This window comes from Hyperolius riggenbachi, chromosome 10, assembly GCF_040937935.1.
Source record: "Hyperolius riggenbachi isolate aHypRig1 chromosome 10, aHypRig1.pri, whole genome shotgun sequence".
Taxonomy (NCBI): Eukaryota; Metazoa; Chordata; class Amphibia; order Anura; family Hyperoliidae; genus Hyperolius; species Hyperolius riggenbachi.
This window is the reverse complement of record NC_090655.1, coordinates 265,993,831-266,014,048: the sequence shown is the minus strand read 5'-3', so window position 1 is coordinate 266,014,048 and position 20,218 is coordinate 265,993,831. Positions and strand designations below refer to the sequence as shown.

General features: G+C 47.2%; 1 protein-coding gene across 1 annotated transcript in view; it reads right to left on the bottom strand.

Moving 5' to 3' along the window:
• Positions 1-2,943, bottom strand: part of LOC137535401 (zinc finger protein 271-like) — a 44,017-nt gene extending 41,074 nt beyond the window's left edge. Inside the window, exon 1 of the mRNA XM_068257238.1 lies at positions 2,872-2,943. The gene's annotated coding sequence lies outside the window, so the exon portion shown is untranslated. The remainder of the gene's footprint in view (positions 1-2,871) is intronic.
• Between the last annotated feature and the right edge of the window lie 17,275 nt (positions 2,944-20,218).

Sequence of the window (20,218 nt, the reverse complement as noted above, 5' to 3'; positions counted from 1 at the left end):
ACTAATCCCCCCACTGCTCTCCCATACCCATGTCTGTACTAATCCCCCCACTGCTCCCCATACCCATGTCTGTACTAATCTCCCTACTGCTCCCCCATACCCATGTCTGTACTAATCTCCCCACTGCTCCCCCATACCCATGTCTGTACTAATCTCCCTACTGCTCCCCCATACCCATGTCTGTACTAATCTCCCCACTAATCCCCCCACTGCTCTCCCATACCCATGTCTGTACTAATCCCCCCACTGCTCCCCCATACCCATGTCTGTACTAATCTCCCTACTGCTCCCCCATACCCATGTCTGTACTAATCTCCCCACTGCTCCCCCATACCCATGTCTGTACTAATCTCCCCACTAATCCCCCCACTGCTCTCCCATACCCATGTCTGTACTAATCCCCCCACTGCTCCCCCATACCCATGTCTGTACTAATCCCCCCACTGCTCTCCCATACCCATGTCTGTACTAATCCCCCCACTGCTCCCCCATACCCATGTCTGTACTAATCCCCCCACTGCTCCCCATACCCATGTCTGTACTAATCCCCCACTGCTCCCCCATACCCATGTCTGTACTAATCCCCCCACTGCTCTCCACACCCATATCTGTACTAATCTCCCCACTGCTCCCCCATACCCATGTCTGTACTAATCCACCCACTGCTCTCCCATACCCATGTCTGTACTAATCTCCCTACTGCTCCCCCATACCCATGTCTGTACTAATCTCCCTACTGCTCCCCCATACCCATGTCTGTACTAATCTCCCCACTAATCCCCCCACTGCTCTCCCATACCCATGTCTGTACTAATCCCCCCACTGCTCCCCCATACCCATGTCTGTACTAATCCCCCCACTGCTCCCCCATACCCATGTCTGTACTAATCCCCCCACTGCTCCCCCATACCCATGTCTGTACTAATCTCCCCACTGCTCCCCCATACCCATGTCTGTACTAATCCACCCACTGCTCTCCCATACCCATGTCTGTACTAATCTCCCCACTGCTCCCCCATACCCATGTCTGTACTAATCTCCCCACTGCTCCCCCATACCCATGTCTGTACTAATCCCCCCACTGCTCCCCATACCCATGTCTGTACTAATCCCCCACTGCTTCCCCATACCCATGTCTGTACTAATCCCCCCACTGCTCCCCCATACCCATGTCTGTACTAATCCCCCCACTGCTCTCCCATACCCATGTCTGTACTAATCCCCCCACTGCTCCCCATACCCATGTCTGTACTAATCTCCCTACTGCTCCCCCATACCCATGTCTGTACTAATCTCCCCACTGCTCCCCCATACCCATGTCTGTACTAATCTCCCTACTGCTCCCCCATACCCATGTCTGTACTAATCTCCCCACTAATCCCCCCACTGCTCTCCCATACCCATGTCTGTACTAATCCCCCCACTGCTCCCCCATACCCATGTCTGTACTAATCTCCCTACTGCTCCCCCATACCCATGTCTGTACTAATCTCCCCACTGCTCCCCCATACCCATGTCTGTACTAATCTCCCCACTAATCCCCCCACTGCTCTCCCATACCCATGTCTGTACTAATCCCCCCACTGCTCCCCCATACCCATGTCTGTACTAATCCCCCCACTGCTCTCCCATACCCATGTCTGTACTAATCCCCCCACTGCTCCCCCATACCCATGTCTGTACTAATCCCCCCACTGCTCCCCATACCCATGTCTGTACTAATCCCCCACTGCTCCCCCATACCCATGTCTGTACTAATCCCCCCACTGCTCTCCACACCCATATGTGTACTAATCCCCCCACTGCTCCCCCATACCCATGTCTGTACTAATCCCCCCACTGCTCCCCCATACCCATGTCTGTACTAATCTCCCCACTGCTCCCCCATACCCATGTCTGTACTAATCCACCCACTGCTCTCCCATACCCATGTCTGTACTAATCTCCCCACTGCTCCCCCATACCCATGTCTGTACTAATCTCCCCACTGCTCCCCCATACCCATGTCTGTACTAATCCCCCCACTGCTCCCCATACCCATGTCTGTACTAATCCCCCACTGCTTCCCCATACCCATGTCTGTACTAATCCCCCCACTGCTCCCCCATACCCATGTCTGTACTAATCCCCCCACTGCTCTCCCATACCCATGTCTGTACTAATCCCCCCACTGCTCCCCATACCCATGTCTGTACTAATCTCCCTACTGCTCCCCCATACCCATGTCTGTACTAATCTCCCCACTGCTCCCCCATACCCATGTCTGTACTAATCTCCCTACTGCTCCCCCATACCCATGTCTGTACTAATCTCCCCACTAATCCCCCCACTGCTCTCCCATACCCATGTCTGTACTAATCCCCCCACTGCTCCCCCATACCCATGTCTGTACTAATCTCCCTACTGCTCCCCCATACCCATGTCTGTACTAATCTCCCCACTGCTCCCCCATACCCATGTCTGTACTAATCTCCCCACTAATCCCCCCACTGCTCTCCCATACCCATGTCTGTACTAATCCCCCCACTGCTCCCCCATACCCATGTCTGTACTAATCCCCCCACTGCTCTCCCATACCCATGTCTGTACTAATCCCCCCACTGCTCCCCCATACCCATGTCTGTACTAATCCCCCCACTGCTCCCCATACCCATGTCTGTACTAATCCCCCACTGCTCCCCCACACCCATGTCTGTACTAATCTCCCCACTGCTCCCCCATACCCATGTCTGTACTAATCCCCCCACTAATCTCCCCACTGCTCCCCCATACACTTCTATACTAATCTCCTTCACTGCAGTGTATGCTACATCCTGTGCAATGCCCAACAAACATATATTTGCAGGTATATAGCAAGAATCACAAAATTACCTTTTTCAACAACGTCTCCTTTTCACTTCCTGCAACTTCTCGTCAAATAACTTCCTTTCTTAATCATAATCACTTCCTGTTTGTGTGTTCGCCATCTTGTGGTGAGTAAGCTAACTGCAGCCTGTGTTTGTGAAATCACCTGCATTCAGCCACCCTATTATCATTATTGCTGCTATTATTTTCGGTTGCTGCACAACAGCCTCCTCTACTGACACACATAACTCCCAACTGCCCCACTGTCCCTCTTTCCTCCTCATTTGTCCCTCTTTCAGGACTGTCTTTGTCCCTCTTGCTATGTAAATATATATATATTTTTCTACTAAAAATGTGTTTGATTGACTCTAAACTTTATTCCCATCCTTTAAATTTATATTTTACTAATTTTAAAATGTTCATATGAAGAAAAATGAATCAGGATAGAAAGGAACAGTGTGGTTTGAATTTTAAAACACCATATTTTTCTTATGAAATCATTATGGTGTGCGTGACTAGGGGTGTGAAGGTGGCGTGGTCAGCGGTGTGGCAGGGGCGTGGCTTAAGTGTCCCTCTTTCTCATCTCAAAAAGTTGGGAGGTATGGACACATCAGACATATTATTAACATAATTAAAATACTAATTTTTATTATTAGTGGTCCCCAGACTTGAGATGTAGAGCTTTCATAATGTACACTGACCACGTAGGGGGACAGCCATTGGCTGTTCCTGTGCCAACCTCTGTGGTTAGTGTAACAATTGGCTGTTCCCATGTCACCTGCCTGTGTTCCCCTATGTGGTCAGTGTATGTCATATCATATGGATGTGGTTCCAGAGTTACAGGAAGTGTCAGTTTCTTGCACCAGGCTGGGAGGAAGAGGCAGAATTACCCGTACATATTAGCATACATCCCAATCGTCCCAATTTCCACGTGACTGTAACAGGTGGGAGGCATGATCCCGCCTCCTGCAGCAGCCTGCTTGTGTCCCGATGTGAGCAGAAGTCAGGATGGAGAGCAGCTGAGGAATTACACAGGGGAACAGAGTACTGTCACTGTGGGACTTGCTTACAATACAGAAGTGAGCAGTTACAAAGCAGAAGTTAAGCCCCACATGACTGCTCTCCTCATTCCTTACAAGCATTCCCCTCACCTGCGCTGTGTCTGCTTCCCCACACTTCTCCTGTGACTCCGCCCCCCAGCATACTCTGCTCTCCTTTGCCCGGCTGTCACACTCCAGCAGCTGTGGCCTCTGACCTTCCCTTGACCTCTTCACCTAAACACCGCACAATAGCCGGAAGAGTTTGAAGGTATGCATAGCTCCTAACTGTCCCTTTTTCAGAGGGAAAGTCCCTCTTTGGGAACCCCGTCCCTCTTTCTTCCTCATTTGTCCCTCTTTTAGGACTCATGTACAGATCTGTGTAAATATATGTATTTTATATACTGAAAATGTGTTTAATTGACTCTAAACTTTATTCCCATCCTTTAAATTGCTATATTTCTTATATCAAAATATGAATCTGAAGGAAAATGAAAAAGCATAGAAAAGACCAGTGTGGATTGAATTATAAAACAACATATTTTTCTCATGAAAACTTTATGGTATGCATGACTAGGGGGTTGCTGTGGGTGTGATTAGGGGTGTGACATGCGTGTGGTGTAAGTGTCCCCCTTTCTTATCTCAAAAAGTTGGGAGGGTTGAGTACATCCCCTCTGTCCTGCGGCACCCCCCTTGTGTCCCGTCAGATGCACAGCCCATTCAGTTGTGAGTTGTGCAAAACCACTCTGCTCTATCTCGGGACATCCACAAACACATGAGAGCAACACACTGGCCAGGAAGGACCCAGCTCTCCTCAGTAGCCTGACTAAGTGCCTGTTTCTCAGTGTTTAAAGTGGATTCGAGATTAACTTTTACACATTGCATAATTGGGTTCCTTTCCTATTGTTTATAGGGCATTCCTTAAGCCAAATACTTTTTTGTTTTAATACTGTAATTCCCTATAAACTAAACAAGCCATGTCCACAGGTTTTCAGAGAGCCAGGGCACTTTAAGACAGTAGCAAGGGCTCATGGGAGCTCAGTCTGGGCAGGAGGGGGGGGGGGGGAGGTATTACTAGCCAGAGATTTCAGAGGCAGAGGGGAGGAGCAAGATGCAGATACTCCTGCCGCTGTGTAATATTTACAAACAACATGGCTGCTGTCATTGTATCACAGGAAGAAAGAATATTCTATTAATTGTATTCTATTATCGTTTGCAGCTAGATTTGTTGTGTAAACTATCTAAACTTTAGATAAGATATATATAGACAAGTTACTCGTTATAGTTAGTTTTTCATCTCGGATCCACTTTAAAAAAAAGCTATTTTGTTTTTTTTTTCTTTTCTTTTAGTTTACATGATCAAGTTCAAGCATTAATAATCTGATGTGATAATTTTCACCAATTGCAGTCATATGAACAACTATTAAGCTGTTTATTATGACCAAATGTTATATTTGTGTGGTTATTGTGCCAATAAAATATTTTTTCAGTCAGGCACTTAGAAGTCAGCCTGCAGAGGAGAGTCGGGTCCTTCCTGGGAACTGCTGTGCAGCTCTCATGTGTCTGTTGAATTTTGCTTCCTGTCTTATTCTGAAGTCAGGACGTATATTATTATTATGATTATTTTAAATTAATATAGTGCCAACATCTTCCATAGCGCTGTACATAGAACAAAACAAGTATTGAGGAACGTATGTACATGAGAAGTCCAAGACACTGTACAGTCATGATATCCATTAATACAAGTACAAATACATAAATAGTTAATATGTGGTTTGAGATATCACTAAGGTTTGGTACACAATCATATGGTAAACTACAGCATAATAAGGAACAAAAAGGGGAGGTCCCTGCCCTTACGAGCTCACAATCTATAGGGTATTGGGCTGGAAACAATAGGGAAGGAGTCACAGGGGTTAGTGGATGAGGCAGTGAACCTCCAATGCTGCCTATAGCAACTTATAGGCTTGTCTGAAAAGGTGCATTTTTTAAAGTACATTTGAAGGTTTCCAGGCTCGGAGCATGATGGACAGCCTGTGGAAAAGAGTTCCAAAGGAGAGTTGATGCTCGTGAGAAGTCCTGGATGCGAGAGTGAGAGGAGGTGACCAAGCTAGAGGACTAAACAGTCTCCTGGGAGGAATGGAGGTTACAGGTGGGGAGGTATCTGGAGATTAATGAGGAAATGTACGGAGGCGAAAGCTTTGTATGATAGCATTATGAGTTTAAACTGGTTCCTTTGGGTAATTGGGAACCAATGAAACGATTGGCAGAGAGGGGCTGCACAGAGGAGTGGGAGGAAGGTGGATGAGACGGGCAGCAGAGTTCAGTAGGGACTGGGGAGGTGCCAGTCTGCTTTTTGTTAAACCACAGAGTAGGGTGTTACAGTAGTCAAGACGGGATTTTGGACCCTTCACACATCATCAGGCCTAGGCACGTCCCCTTTCCCAGACCACTGGCTGCTATGTCCGTCCACTAGCCACCCCAGCCCCGTGCCCGCCACCATTTACAACAGTGGTTCCCAACCTTCTTGAAGTTGTGACACATCACGCCAAATGCTTAGATCTCCGTCATACATCACACATGCCCCTCTGCACCCAAAATAAAACGCTCTCAGACTCAGTATATGTAAGTAGGTAGCCAGGAATAGGTGCCATCAGTAGAGCTAGCCAGGAGTAGGTGCCCTCAGTATAGCTAGCCCAGAGTAGGCGCCTTCAATAAAGGTAGCCAGGTGTAGGTGGGTGCCCTCAGTATAGGCAGCGAGGTATAGGTGTCTGCAGGATAGATAGCTAGGAGCTAGGAGTACGTGCCCTCAGGATAGGTAGTGAGGTGTAGGAGCTCACAGGATAGATAGCTAGGAGTAGGTGCCCTCAGGATAGATAGCTAGGAGTAGGTGCCTTTAGGAAAGATAGCTAGGAGTAGGGGACATCAGGATAGAAAGCTAGGAGTAGGGGCCCTCAGGATAGATAGCTAGGAGTAGGGGCCCTCAGGATAGATAGCTAGGAGTAGGGGCCCTCAGGATAGATAGCTAGGAGTAGGGGCCCTCAAGATAGATAGCTAGGAGTAGGGGCCCTCAGGATAGATAGCTAGGAGTAGGTGCCCTCAGGATAGATAGCTAGTAGCAGGGGCCCTCAGGATAGATAGCTAGGAGTAGGGGCCCTTAAGATAGATAGCTAGGAGTAGGGGCCCTCAGGATAGATAGCTAGGAGTAGGTGCCCTCAGGATAGATAGCTAGGAGTAGGGGCCCTCAAGATAGATAGCTAGGAGTGGGGGTAGAGTTGAGCTGAAATTTTCGTAATTTCGCATTACTATAATTACGCATGCGAGATTTGCGATTACGATGCGAAATTAGCGTAGCGAAATTGCCATTAAAATCGTAATTGAAAATACCGTAAGCGTAATTTTCAACGCGAAATTTCGCGTTTCGTATCATGCCGTAATTTCGCATTAAACGCTACCGTAATTTCGCGTTAAACCGTAACGCTCCGTATAATATAAAAAAGCCGCCGACTTTAAGGGTTAATAGCAAAGCCCCCTTAAATGTTAAGAGCCTCAAATTTGGAGAATATATTAAGGAGATCAGGAGGAATAAGAGGAAAAATTTTTTTTTCAAAAAGACCTTATAGTTTTTGAGAAAATCGATGTTAAAGTTTCAAAGGAAAAATGTAAACATTTAAAAACCCGCCGACTTTAACGGTTAATAGCAAAGCCTGCTTAAAGTTTAGGAACACCAAATTCCCAGGGTATATTAAGGGGATCAGTGGGAATAAGAGGAAAAATTTTTTTTTCAAAAAGACCTTATAGTTTTTGAGAAAATCGATTTTTAAGTTTCAAGGGCGAAAATGTCTTTTAAATGTGGAAAATGTCAGTTTTTTTTGCACAGGTAACAATAGTGTATTATTTTCATAGATTCCCCCAAGTGGGAAGAGTTTTACTTACTTCGTTCTGAGTGTGGGAAATATAAAAAAAAAACGACGTGGGGTCCCCCCTCCCAGACCTCTTTAACCCCTTGTCCCCCATGCAGGCTGGGATAGCCAGAATGCGGAGCACCGGCCGCGTGGGGCTCCGCACCCTGACTATACCAGCCCGCATGGTCCATGGATTGGGGGGTCTCGGAAGGGGAGGGGCAGCCAAGCTTTCCCCTCCCCCTCCGAGCCCTTGTCCAATCCAAGGACAAGGGGCTCTTCTCCACCTCCGATGGGCGGTGGAGGTGGAGGCCGCGATTTCCTGGGGGGGAGGTTCATGGTGGAATCTGGGAGTCCCCTTTAAAAAGGGGTCCCCCAGATGCCCACCCCCCCTCCCAGGAGAAATGAGTATAGAGGTACTTGTACCCCATACCCATTTCCTTTAAGAGTTAAAGTAAATAAACACACAGACACTTAGAAAAAGTATTTTAATTGAACAAAAAACATAACCACGAAAAAAGTACTTTAATATTCTTAATTAACCATTAATACTTACCTGTCCCTTTAAATAAATGATCCCTCGCAATATCCTCGGAAATGTTCTATCAGTTACAATGTAACAAAGTTATTACAATGTATCAACTTTGTTACATTGTAACTACGCCGCACCCGACGCCACTCGCCGCTCAGCCGCCGCATACGCGTCCGTGCAGGACGCTAAGTCCCCGCAGCTCCCGCTGTCCACCCCGCCCACATCTGTCACCCACATGTCACCCACATGTGGGTGACATGTGGGTGACATGTGGGAGAGGCGGGGAGGGCAGCGGAGCCGGCGGGGACTTAGCGTCCTGCACGGACCCGACAGAGCTCTGAGCTATAGCTCAGAGCTCTCTAAAGCATCTTTGTATTTGGGCTCCAAGGAGCCCCATTGGTCCTTAGCAGACCAATGGGGTTCCTTCAAATCAGAAGGAACCCCATTGGTCTGCTAAGGACCAATGGGGCTCCTTGGAGCCCAAATACAAAGATGCTTAGAGAGCTCTGAGCTATAGCTCAGAGCTCTGTCGGGTCCTGCAGCGCAGACGCGGTGGCGGCGGCGGCGGTGAGTGACGTCGGGTGCGGCGTAGTTACAATGTAACAAAGTTGATACATTGTAATAACTTTGTTACATTGTAACTGATAGAACATTTCCGAGGATATTGCGAGGGATCATTTATTTAACCACTTCAGGACCACAGTCTTTTCGCCCCTTAAGGACCAGAGCCTTTTTCTCCATTCAGACCACTGCAGCTTTCACGGTTTATTGCTCGCTCATACAACCTACCACCTAAATGAATTTTACCTCCTTTTCTTGTCACTAATAAAGCTTTCTTTTGCTGCTATTTGATTGCTCCTGCGATTTTTACTTTTTATTATATTCATCAAAAAAGACATGAATTTTGGCAAAAAAATGATTTTTTTCACTTTCTGTGCTGACATTTTTCAAATAAAGTAAAATTTCTGTATACATACAGCGCGAAAAATGTGGACAAACATGTTTTGGATAAAAAAAAACCCATTCAGTGTATATTTATTGGTTTGGGTAAAAGTTATAGCGTTTACAAACTATGGTGCAAAAAGTGAATTTTCCCATTTTCAAGCATCTATGACTTTTCTGACCCCCTGTCATGTTTCATGAGGGGCTAGAATTCCAGGATAGTATAAATACCCCCCAAATGACCCCATTTTGGAAAGAAGACATCCCAAAGTATTCACTGAGAGGCATAGTGAGTTCATAGAAGATATTATTTTTTGTCACAAGTAAGCGGAAAATGACATTTTGTGACAAAAAAATAAAAAAAAAAAAGTTTCCATTTCTTCTAACTTGCGACAAAAAAAAATGAAATCTGCCACGGACTCACCATGCCCCTCTCTGAATACCTTGAAGGGTCTACTTTTCAAAATGGGGTCATTTGTGGGGTGTGTTAACTGTCCTGACATTTTGGGGGTGCTAAATTGTAAGCACCCCTGTAAAGCCTAAAGGTGCTCATTGGACTTTGGACCCCTTAGCGCAGTTAGGCTGCAAAAAAGTGCCACACATGTGGTATTGCCGTACTCAGGAGAAGTAGTATAATGTGTTTTGGGGTGTATTTTTACACATACCCATGCTGGGTGGGAGAAATATCTCTGTAAATGACAATTTTTTAATTTTTTTTACACACAATTGTCCATTTACAGAGTTATTTCTCCCACCCAGCATGGGTATGTGTAAAAATACACCACAAAACACATTATACTACTTCTCCCGAGTACGGCGATACCACATGTGTGGCACTTTTTTGCACCCTAACTGCGCTAAGGGGCCCAAAGTCCAATGAGTACCTTTAGGATTTCACAGGTCATTTTGCGACATTTGGTTTCAAGACTACTCCTCACGGTTTAGGGCCCCTAAAATGCCAGGGCAGTATAGGAACCCCACAAATGACCCCATTTTAGAAAGAAGACACCCCAAGGTATTCCGTTAGGAGTATGGTGAGTTCATAGAAGATTTTATTTTTTGTCACAAGTTAGCGGAACATGACACTTTGTGGAAAAAAACAATTAAAATCAATTTCCGCTAACTTGTGACAAAAAAATAAAATCTTCTATGAATTCCCCATACTCCTAACTGAATACCTTGGGGTGTCTTCTTTCTAAAATGGGGTCATTTGTGGGGTTCCTATACTGCCCTGGCATTTTAGGGGCCCTAAACCGTGAGGAGTAGTCTGGAAATCAAATTCCGCAAAATGACCTGTGAAATCCTAAAGGTACTCATTGGACTTTGGGCCCTTTAGCGCAGTTAGGGTGCAAAAAAGTGCCACACATGTGGTATTGCCGTACTCGGGAGAAGTAGTATAATGTGTTTTGGGGTGTATTTTTACACATACCCATGCTGGGTGGGAGAAATAACTCTGTAAATGGACAATCGCGTGTAAAAAAATCAAAAGATTGTCATTTACAGAGGTATTTCTCCCACCCAGCATGGGTATGTGTAAAAATACACCCCAAAACACATTATACTACTTCTCCCGAGTACGGCAATACCACATGTGTGGCACTTTTTTGCACCCTAACTGCGGTAAAGGGCCCAAAGTCCAATGAGTACCTTTAGGATTTCACAGGTCATTTTGCGGAATTTGATTTTCAGACTACTCCTCACGGTTTAGGGCCCCTAAAATGCCAGGGCAGTATAGGAACCCCACAAATGACCCCATTTTAGAAAGAAGACACCCCAAGGTATTCCGTTAGGAGTATGGTGAGTTCATAGAAGATTTTATTTTTTGTCACAAGTTAGCGGAACATGACACTTTGTGGGAAAAAACAATTAAAATCAATTTCCGCTAACTTGTGACAAAAAAATAAAATCTTCTATGAACTTCCCATACTCCTAACTGAATACCTTGGGGTGTCTTCTTTCTAAAATGGGGTCATTTGTGGGGTTCCTATACTGCCCTGGCATTTTAGGGGCCCTAAACCGCGAGGAGTAGTCTGGAAATCAAATTCCGCAAAATGACCTGTGAAATCCTAAAGGTACTCATTGGACTTTGGGCCCTTTAGCGCAGTTAGGGTGCAAAAAAGTGCCACACATGTGGTATTGCCGTACTCGGGAGAAGTAGTATAATGTGTTTTGGGGTGTATTTTTACACATACCCATGCTGGGTGGGAGAAATAACTCTGTAAATGGACAATCGTGTGTAAAAAAATCAAAAGATTGTCATTTACAGAGGTATTTCTCCCACCCACTTTTTGACTGCGGAGGAGAAATCTCGTCCTGCAGCGCTACATGCACCGACTTGTGTGTAAGCTGACAGACGCGCAATGTTCTGTCAGGATGCACCATCAGTGCTGCAGCTGATTGGTCGGTCTGGATAGAAAAAAAGACAAAACAATACAAAAAGGAGGGGAAGGCGTCTGCCAGGACATAGGAGCTGCCGCCCCAAAAATCCAAACCCACCAGCTCGTATGCCCTGGCAAACCTGATTTATCCATTCACACTGATCGATGTGGATGAACAAATCATTGCCAGAGTTCTTTTTTGATACAAAGTGTTTGCCAAAGCATATGAATCCCCAACACCACTCCTCGGCCCATATGCCTCGGCAAACGTATCTTTTTGACTGCGGAGGAGAAATCTTGTCCTGCAGCGCTACATGCACCGACTTGTGTGTAAGCTGACAGACGCGCAATGTTCTGTCAGGATGCACCATCAGTGCTGCAGCTGATTGGTCGGTCTGGATAGAAAAAAAGACAAAACAATACAAAAAGGAGGGGAAGGCGTCTGCCAGGACATAGGAGCTGCCGCCCCAAAAATCCAAACCCACCAGCTCGTATGCCCTGGCAAACCTGATTTATCCATTCACACTGATCGATGTGGATGAACAAATCATTGCCAGAGTTCTTTTTTGATACAAAGTGTTTGCCAAAGCATATGAATCCCCAACACCACTCCTCGGCCCATATGCCTCGGCAAACGTATCTTTTTGACTGCGGAGGAGAAATCTCGTCCTGCAGCGCTGCATGCACCGACTTGTGTGTAAGCTGACAGACGCGCAACGTTCTGTCAGGATGCACCATCAGTACTGCAGCTGGTTAGTCGTTCGCTCGGTCCACCTGGAAGGTTATTGGATGGAAAAAGAGAAAAAAAACCCCAAAAAACAAGCAAGCAGCAAAGCAATTACTTCATTAACATTAATAACCTTTGAACTTTTTTAATAAAAAACTTAACATTGCAAACCAAACATTAACTTCTTTGCTTACCTGTTTTTTGTTTTTTTTTAACTTACCTCCCGAGGACAAACCTCTCCTCCCCCATGGAACAATGTGCGAAGTGCAAATCGCACAGAGTTGTGGCGAAATACATTCCGCAATTTGTCCCAAGTGAAAGGAGAGGTTTCTGGCAGCCCTGTGTATTAGGGTCTCTGGAAACCCGATGTTTGGTTTCACACTGCATATTGACATATCCGGTGGGTCGAGCCCGCCGCACCGTATCGTCCAAAACAGACCTTCAGGCAATACCACAAGAGTAGCATTCGGCCTAGTAATGAACTGCGTCGCCATAGACTAACATGACTTCCGCGCCGATCGATATTGCCACAGAAGCCACGCAGTAACGTAGGCATGCACTAGCGTTAAGTCAAGCACTTCCGGCGTAGGGGGGGACCGCAAAGTGTGACTTTTGCTAGGCATTTTGCCCTAACGCATCGCAGCAGTGTGAAATAGCACTGAGAGACCCTTGTGTGCCTACCGCTGTGTGTGGAGTTCCCTATTCTCTAATAGTGTACCTGCTCGTGGTACCTCTCAAAACACTCCCCTAGGCATAGGCCAGGCTGGTCAGGACAGGTGGGACAATAAACAGTGGTGTCACGCCTTATTCCAGCCCTGCTGCAGACACGACAGCGTTTTCTTCGGATTCGTTGACCTGGGGTAGTCGGAATTGGATAGGCGTAATGCCTTCCATGTAGCCGGCTAGTTGCATCTTGGGGTTGGGCCACGGCACCTCCTGGATACAGGAGTTCCATCACGATCTGTTTATTAAATTGAATAAACGAGCCAGTTCTCCCAGCCTTACTGTAGAGAACAAAGCTGTTGTAAATTGCCAATTGAATGAGGTAAAAAGACACTTTTTTATACCAGCGTCTTGTTTTTCGGGCAACTAAATAGGGCGCTAACCTCTGGTCATTGAAGTTCACCCCTCCCATGTTAGTATTATACTCGTGGACGACAAGGGGTTTTTCAATGACCTTAGTTCGCCGTTGAATTTCAACTGTCGTGTCTGCGTGAATGGTGGACAGGAAGTAAACCTCCCTCTTGTCCTTCCATTTCACCGCGAGCAGGTCGTCAGCACACAAGGCGGCCCTCTGCCCCCGTTGAAGTTTGGTGGTAATGAGCCGTTGGGGGAAGCCCCGGCGACTAGGCCGCACGGTGCCACAGCATCGGATTTTTTCTATTTTTAAGTGCTGAAAGAGGGCCACACTTGTGTAATAATTGTCCACAAAAAGATGGTACCCCTTCTGGAACAAGGGTGACACCAAGTCCCACACAACCTTTCCACTGCTCCCCAGGTAGTCAGGGCATCCGACCGGCTCCAATTTTGAGTCTTTTCCCTCATAGACCCTAAAATAAGATGTATAGCCTGTGGCCCTTTCACAGAGCTTATACAGTTTCACCCCATACCGGGCGCGCTTGTTTGGGATGTACTGTTTGATGCGAAGGCGCCCGGTAAAGCGTATGAGGGACTCGTCTACGCAGATGTCCTGGTCAGGGGTATAAGCATCTGCAAATCTGGATGACAGGTGGTCTATGAGGGGTCGAATTTTGTGGAGCCGGTCAAAAGCAGGGTGGTCACTTCGATGACAGGTTTCGTTGTCATTGAAGTGCAGGAAGCTCAGGATGTTCTCAAATCGTGTCCTGGACATGGCAGCAGAGTACAGGGGAACATGATGTGCTGGGTCCGTAGACCAATAAGACCGCAACACATTCTGCTTTACTAGTCCCGTGTGAAGGGGAAGGCCCAAAAAAATTTTCATTTCGGAAACTTGGACTGGTTTCCACCGAAAAGGCTGGGCAAGGTACTTTTCTGGATTGGCGGTTATATATTGTGTGGCCTTACGGTTGGTCTCTGCCACAATTAAGTCCAAGAGATCCTGGGTGAAGAACAGATAGAAAAAGTCTAGGGCCGATCCTAGATTATCTGTCTCCACCTGGACTCCAGACTGGGCGGTGAAAGGGGGAAGTACGGGTGCGGCGGAATCAGGGGATTGCCAATTTGGGTTTGCCAGCACCTCTGGTAAATTAGGGGTAGTACGGGCCCGTCTTCTTGGTGGCTGCGACTGGGATCTTACTGCACGTGCCACCGAACCAGTTTCAACTTCCATGCTGGTGCTCGCCACTTCACCAGGGTCTACGGAAGTACTGGTGCTAGGTCCAGGAGATGTTGTGCTGCTGGTGCCTGCCCCACTATGAAATCTCAGACCAGCACGAACACCACTCTGCTGCCCTTGAGGCTGATCCTGCGCCACCTGCGGTCCAACAACATGGGGTGTGGTACGCCTGGCTTTAGCCGGGACCTCAACCTCGTCATCACTATCGGTCAGTGAGCCACTGCTCAATTCAGGTTCAAACTCTGACCCGGAAGATTCGTCGAATGAGGCGTCCCAATCGTCCTCATCCGACTGGGCCATGTACCTGAGAACCTCATCATCGGAATACCCCTTTCTTGCCATGGTGGGCTGCTAAATTTAGGGGGTATTCCTCTGAGACTACGCAGAAAAAAGAGCACCTACCTAGCAAAAGGGAGTATTTGAGAGGTAGAAAGCTGTGCTCACTGAGTTTTGATAAAAAAAATAAATCAAAACTGAGGTTTACAGTGCCACAGCTATTGTACAGTGTTTTTTGCAGTGATCAGAAAAAAAATTCTGTCACTGCGGTGGGGCGGGCTGAACGCAAGTGCAGGCGAACGATCAGGCCTGATCGGGCAAACACTGCGTTTTTTTTTGTGGATCCTAGTGACCCTAATAGATCTGACTGCGATCAGTAATGATCACTTACAGATACTATATAGTACCAATGTTGATTAGCGACAGTGATGACGCTAATTAGTGACTGTGGTGCAGTGGGCTGAGCACTAACTGACACTTACAAAGGGGCCTAGCTAACTGGCCTAACTGCTAACACTAGTGATACTAAAAAAGTGACAGTTTTCACTGTTTTTAGATCACTTGGATAGTGACAGGGGGGTGGTGGCGAGTGGGGAATCGGAGGCAATCAGAAACAATCACAGGACAATCAAAGGCAATCACAGGGCAATCGCAGGCCAATCACAGGGCACTCAATTCCCGGGACAATCAAAGTCAATCACAGGGCAATCAAACCAATCACGACACAATCAAAGCCGATCACAGGCCAATCAAAGCAAATCACAGGCCAATCACAGGCCAATCACAGGGCAATCAAACCAATCACGACACAATCAAAGCCGATCACAGGCCAATCACAGGGCAATCACAGGGCAATCAAAGCCGATCACGGGACAATCAAAGCCGATCACGGGACAATCAAAGACGATCACAGGCCAATCAAAGGGCAATCACAGGGCAATCACGGGACAATCAAAAAAATCACGGGACAATCAAATACAATTGAATGTCAGCACAATCAAATACAATTGCAGCACAATCAAATACAATGCACTGGGAAGGTGATTGGGGGGGGGGGGGGGGGGGCTGAGGGCGATCTAAGGGTGTGGGGGGTTGATTAGGTGCCCGCACGGGGCAGACTGGGTCCTGATCTGGTGGGTGGCAGACACAGGGGGTGACGATAGGAGATCAGTGAGGGATTACAGGGGAGAATAGATGTAAACAATGCACTGGGGAGGTTATCAGGAGGGGGGGGTCTGAGGGCAATCTGAGGGTCTGGGTGGGTGATCAGGTGCCCCCAAGGGACAGTTTAGGGTCTGCGCTGATGGGTGGTGGTGACAAGGGGTGATAGACAGGTGATAGATGGGTGATAGACAGGTGATCAGTGGGTAAGGCAGCTATATAGCTGTATACACTATACAGGGGGGTGGTCTGGGAGGGGGGTCTGGGGGGGATCTGAGGGTAGGGGGGGTGATCAGGGGACCCTAGGGGGCAGTTAGGGACCTAACCTAGGGGATAGCGTCCCTAGATAGTGACAGGGAGTGATTGATGGGTTTTATGGGGGTGCTTGGGTGCAAAATGTGGTGTGCTGGGGTGAGCAGGGGGGGTTCTGAGGGCTGGGGTGGGCGATCGGGTGGTCTGTGTGGGTAAAAACGGGTGTTGATATGCTCACAGTAAGGGCTGCCGTCCTCTCTGATGGTCGCACGACGAGTGACCATCAGCGGAGGAGGCAGCCAGTATAATACACTTTGTTACAATAACAAAGTGTATTATACTCCTCTGATTGGCCGGATCGCCGCATTTGAAACCCGCCGGCGCTGCTAATTGGCCGGCGGGTTTCCGTGCAGAGTGGGCGGAGCCTATTGCCGGCGGCGATCGCGTCATTGATGACGCAATCGCCGCACAGCCACCGCTGATGCCGCCCCCGCCGATGGGCGTATTGCGGTCGTTTGGGCCCGGACTTTGCCGCCGCCCATCGGCTGGGGGCGGTCGTTAAGTGGTTAAAGGGACAGGTAAGTATTAATGGTTAATTAAGAATATTAAAGGACTTTTTTCGTGGTTATGTTTTTTGTTCAATTAAAATACTTTTTCTAAGTGTCTGTGTGTTTATTTACTTTAACTCTTAAAGGAAATGGGTATGGGGTACAAGTACCTCTATACTCATTTCTCCTGGGAGGGGGGGTGGGCATCTGGGGGACCCCTTTTTAAAGGGGACTCCCAGATTCCACCATGAACCTCCCCCCCAGGAAATCGCGGCCTCCACCTCCACCGCCCATCGGAGGTGGAGAAGAGCCCCTTGTCCTTGGATTGGACAAGGGCTCGGAGGGGGAGGGGAAAGCTTGGCTGCCCCTCCCCTTCCGAGACCCCCCAATCCATGGACCATGCGGGCTGGTATAGTCAGGGTGCGGAGCCCCACGCGGCCGGTGCTCCGCATTCTGGCTATCCCAGCCTGCATGGGGGACAAGGGGTTAAAGAGGTCTGGGAGGGGGGACCCCACGTCGTTTTTTTTTATATTTCCCACACTCAGAACGAAGTAAGTAAAACTCTTCCCACTTGGGGGAATCTATGAAAATAATACACTATTGTTACCTGTGCAAAAAAAACTGACATTTTCCACATTTAAAAGACATTTTCGCCCTTGAAACTTAAAAATCGATTTTCTCAAAAACTATAAGGTCTTTTTGAAAAAAAATTTTTTCCTCTTATTCCCACTGATCCCCTTAATATACCCTGGGAATTTGGTGTTCCTAAACTTTAAGCAGGCTTTGCTATTAACCGTTAAAGTCGGCGGGTTTTTAAATGTTTACATTTTTCCTTTGAAACTTTAACATCGATTTTCTCAAAAACTATAAGGTCTTTTTGAAAATTTTTTTTTTCCTCTTATTCCTCCTGATCTCCTTAATATATTCTCCAAATTTGAGGCTCTTAACATTTAAGGGGGCTTTGCTATTAACCCTTAAAGTCGGCGGCTTTTTTATATTATACGGAGCGTTACGGTTTAACGCGAAATTACGGTAGCGTTTAATGCGAAATTACGGCATGATACGACTGTAATGCGAAAATTACGCGAAAATTACGCTTACGCGAAATTTCGCGAAAGCCTTCTTCATTACGATTATGTACTTACGGCCATAATCGTAATTACACTAATTACGCGAAATTTCGCAAAATCGTAATTAGGTCATTACGCTCATCTCTAAGTGGGGGCCCTCAGGATAGATAGCTAGGAGTAGGGGCCCTCAGGATAGATAGCTAGGAGTAGGTGCCCTCAGGATAGATAGCTAGGAGTAGGAGCCCTCAGGATAGATAGCTAGAAGTAGGGGCCCTCAGGATAGATAGCTAGGAGTAGGGGCCCTCAGGATAGATAGCTAGGAGTAGGTGCCCTCAGGATAGATAGCTAGGAGTAGGTGCCCCAAGTAGCATGTGCTGGTGGCTAACTCACCACCTCCATGATCCCACGCTGACGGTCACCCTTCAGTATCCCGTTGTCTCTCACCTTGCTGCTCCATTCTGTGTCCCCTGCCCAGTGGTGGCTCCAGCTTCAAATTTTTGGCGGGGCACAACAGCTAGCTGGTGGGGCCCACTGCGGCAAAGGAAATTAAAAAATATATATCCATCAATAATGGTAACTAGCATGGTCCTGACATCACACTGTGGGAGGGGTTTCACCACAGTATCAGCCATACAGCGCCCCCTGATGGTCTGTTTGTGAAAAGGAATAGATTTTCTCATGGGAAAGGGGGTATCACCTACTGAATGGGATGAAGTTCAATTCTTAGTTACGGTTTCTCTTTAATAGTCAGGACTCCTCACTGCTTCCCTATCTCTTCTCATGTCACTGCAACCATTCATCTGTATCCTGGACTCTACAGGTGACTTCCCTTGCACTTCTACTGATCTATCACTGTGATCAGCATGTACTGTAATCATTAGCATATATGCTGATCACAATGGTAAATCAGTTGTGGAGAGCAGCCAGTTGTATTGTACAGGACACAGATGATAATAAAGGGATAGACATGCTGAGAGACAGGAGCAGTGAGGAGTCAGCACACATAAGCTCACTTGCCTTGTCTGCGACACAGGGGGACACCGATCTTCTGGTGCAGCATGTTCAGCAATGCTGCAGCGTCTTTGCTCCTGGATGTCTGTGTGTGGCTGGTGAGTGGAGGGAACAGAAGGGCATCAGACAGGAGGCTGTGGCCTCAATTCACGGAGCATTATCAAACGTTTATTAAACACTTTATCAAACATTTGATAATTTACCTCATGGGTAAAATCTCACTAAGGTGTTATATATTTGTTGAATGTTTTATCTGTAAAACATTCGATAAATCTATAACACCTTAGTGAATTCAAAACTAGATTTTACCCATGAGGTAAATTATCAAATGTTTGATAAAGTGTTTGATAAACGTTTGATAATGCTCCGTGAATTGAGGCCTGTGTGTGACTGCAGACAGCAGGACTGTGCCTGTGCTGAATGTACACTTCTTATGTCTGCTGGTGTGCTGTGTCCCCACTCCCAAGTAATGCTTAAAAACAGCTGTGAGCCGTCGGGTGGGGGAGGGGATTAAGGCACATATTGGGACCACAGCACTCACTGGGGGGAGGGAAAGTGCCTCCCCTGGCCCCCTCCCCTGACCCCAGTGTAGGGTTGCCACTGCCCTGCCACTGATAGAGCAGGACTACAGAAAAATGGCCACCGATGTCTGCATTTGTCCAGCCATCGGCCTCTTACCAAGCCTGTGACTCCCAGCCATGCAGCTACACACAAAGCTCATCACAGATGCATCCGCTACCTTATCAAGCTGAGTATTCACAGTATCTGCACACCTTGTGGTAGACTGAGCCTTCTGATTCACCCATAATGCATTGCAACAGGCCGAGCCTTCTGATCCAGCCCATAATGCATTGCAACAGGCTGAGCCTTCGATTCACCCATAATGCATTGCAATAGGCCGAGCTTTCTTGATTCAGACCCTGGGAAATGCTACTTTCTCATACATTATTCTGATGCACTTCTTTTAAAAAAACCAGCATCAGATCTTAAAGGAGTAGGGGCCCTCAGGATAGATAGCTAGGAGTAGGGGCCCTCAGGATAGATAGCTAGGAGTAGGGGCCCTCAAGATAGATAGCTAGGAGTAGGTGCCCTCAGGATAGATAGCTAGTAGCAGGGGCCCTCAGGATAGATAGCTAGGAGTAGGGGCCCTTAAGATAGATAGCTAGGAGTAGGGGCCCTCAGGATAGATAGCTAGGAGTAGGTGCCCTCAGGATAGATAGC